Genomic DNA, 2,945 nt, shown 5'->3' with positions numbered 1-2,945 from the left:
GATTGTCTCTGACATGATATATGACAATTTTTATATCTAGCCCTATGGGGTGACTGTTGGATCAAAGAAATGTATTTTAATAATAATAATAATAATAATAATAATAATAATAATAATAATAATAATGTGCTAAGAAAACAAAAAATACAGAATCAGACTCCAACATTTCATAGTGATCACTTTTGCCTTGAAGCCAACTACCCTAACTGGAAACTTCACACTTAAATATATGCCCGATGGACATAGAGATATAGATGGAAAGGTGGCTTTAAAGTTGGACATACATGAGCTGAAGTGATGAAGAACAAAGATTTGACTCTTACACAGTTCAGCTTTTCCATTAACTTTCCCACAGCAGCATTTTAGCATATTTAAAACAAATGAATATGTTTCACCCTTTTAATATGTCTTAGTATGATTTTTCTCACAGGCTGTGCTGAAACGGATTATCAGTCAAAATTCTAATTCCTACACTTCTGCTATGTACTACACAATACATAATAATGTTCTTATAGAAAGTTGGCACTATCTGTTGATAAAAGTTCAAAACTAGTAATTCAAAACATAGATGAAAGGTAATCAAATCTATGGTTTGTTAGTAATTTAATTATGTGCCATAGGAGAACTTTCTGAATACAACAGAGAGCTGTGTGCATCGTAACATGAGTCTTCATAATCAGAAACATAGAGCAGCATTGTGAAAATAAATCTGTTGATTTTAAACTTCTAAACCAGAAAATTGAGGGCACCAGATGATACTTCAATAACTGAACAATCATTCACCCATGAATGGACATCTAAACCCTTTCTCCCCAATTCATGAGATATTTGATGGGCAATACACTTAAAACATATACAAATAAACAAACACGACTGCTATTACTGTTCATTTTCTGAAAATGGAGGCTGCACGATCCTCCGAAACGTCGGCAACAATCTACCATTCTACATGGCGTCACACACAAGTCAATTCGTCAAGTCATCGATTTTGCGAACGTAAATAATTCATTATACTCGTGGAATATTTACTGTGTGGTTGTGTTCCTTGCGCATCACAGAACTACAATATCCTTCGGCTTCAGTTAATACATACAAAGGAATTCAATTTAAGACAATCATACTCTCTTCAAATATAATATTTGAGCTCGTGAACGATTTACACTACTTAGTATGACATTCATGATACTACTTTTACCTAGTCTGCTTCAACTTATACATACGTACCGCGAACTAAATACTTACATTTTACCAACACTAAATCATAATTCTAAAATTCAATGAAAAACTGAATAACTATAACGTTTCGCATCTAAACAAATGTTACGCTGTACCTTCGCCTCCATGACATATTGCAATCTTTGCCTTCACAATATTGCACGCAGTCAGCGGTGCTGATTAACAACCTGTGATCATCGGAGTTTAACAGTGGGACGAACGAATGCATGCCCTCCTTTCCACCAGGGGTGACCACGCGGTGACTACGAGGAGGAAGAGTATCTTCTGGCGTGGCATGGCATGCTATTGTATTGTATTGTATTATATTTCATCCGTTTTGCTACATAGTAACACTTGGACAAGTTATTCGGTAGTACAAGTTAAAATAAATCTACAAAGTTACAAGTATACTACCAACATTTGTTACAATCATAAGCAATACATAAATACAACATTTAAAAAAATAACAAACTACTATATACACGTGCACGAGGGGTGCCGCGCATGCTGACCCCACAACACAAAATGCAAAGAATGGGTCTGGCATTACAGCATCTCAATCGCTACCACGATGAAGGACACGATATGCTAGCCCGAATTGTCACAGGTGATGAGTCTTGGGCTCATCATTACCACCCCGAGACAAAGCGTGCGTCAATGCAGTGGAAACATCCTGTGTCGCCTGCCAAAAAAAAAAAGTTAAGGTGACCCCATCCTCCAGGAAAGTGATGCCCTCCGTCTTCTGGGATCACGAAGGCATACTGCTCACCGCATTCCAGCCTCAAGGACAAACCGTAAATGCTGACTCCTACTCTAACATCCTTAGGAAACTTCATAAGGCTATTCAACGAAAGCATGCAACCTGTCATGCATTATGGGGTAGGCCATGCCGTGTGAACACGCCTGGTTCCGACAGCAGCCCAAAGAAATTTATGCTGCTGGTTTTCTGGGGCTTGTGAAACGATGGGACAAGTGCCTCAATGTACAGGGAGATTATGTTGAGAAATAAAAGTATTTTTCAAATCAGTACTCTTATTTGCTTAAGTTGTATATCCATTTGTAACTTACTTATTGACTTACCTACGTAGTTCGGATTACCAACGTTTAGGAGTATCTTATTGAAGGTCGAGGGGTATGCCGAGCGAGAAGCCAATCAATCAACCATTTGTAACTTACTTATTGACTTACCTACGTAGTTCGGATTACCAACGTTTAGGAGTATCTTATTGAAGGTCGAGGGGTATGCCGAGCGAGAAGCCAATCAATCAACCAATCAATCAATTTATTTGTTCCAAGAATCCTTATTCGGTGATAACAACTTCCGGATATAGAGCAATTCAATAACCCAGTGGTTCTCAAACATTTTACCACTGAGCCCCCCGCCTGACAAGAGAAAATACTCTCAGGCACCCAGCCTGTTTTTTTTTTTTATAAAAATAGAATTCATGGTATGTTTGACGTTTTATTCAGTTTATTTTGTGTTTTTCTACATACTATTTAGCAGTTATTTTACTAAAAATTAAAGTATCACAATATTAGGCCTACAATAAAAAATTAGTTTAGCACTTGCAATTAACCAAAATATGTATTGAAATAAAATGACATTTAACTAACAAGTATTTAATTTTTTCTGCAAAGAAAATCAAACATTTAAATGTCAAAGTTTAGTGTGATGGATGGGCTTTCTTTTGAGAACAAAGTTTATCAAAACGTGGTGTAATATCAGAAAT

General features: G+C 36.6%; 1 protein-coding gene across 3 annotated transcripts in view; it reads right to left on the bottom strand.

Moving 5' to 3' along the window:
* LOC111874395 (negative elongation factor D) overlaps positions 1-1,398 on the bottom strand; it is a 35,675-nt gene extending 34,277 nt beyond the window's left edge. Inside the window, exon 1 of one of the 3 annotated variants that reach the window (XM_023869863.2) lies at positions 1,332-1,398. The gene's annotated coding sequence lies outside the window, so the exon portion shown is untranslated. Of the gene's footprint in view, positions 1-1,029; positions 1,155-1,242 lie in introns of those variants that run through there. The other 2 variants (XM_023869862.2, XM_023869864.2) reach the window with 2 other exon arrangements.
* Between the last annotated feature and the right edge of the window lie 1,547 nt (positions 1,399-2,945).

Source organism: Cryptotermes secundus, unplaced genomic scaffold (assembly GCF_002891405.2).
Source record: "Cryptotermes secundus unplaced genomic scaffold, Csec_1.0 scaffold251, whole genome shotgun sequence".
NCBI lineage: Eukaryota > Metazoa > Arthropoda > Insecta > Blattodea > Kalotermitidae > Cryptotermes > Cryptotermes secundus.
The sequence above is the reverse complement of the archived record's forward strand: the minus strand, read 5'-3'. Positions and strand labels throughout refer to the sequence as shown.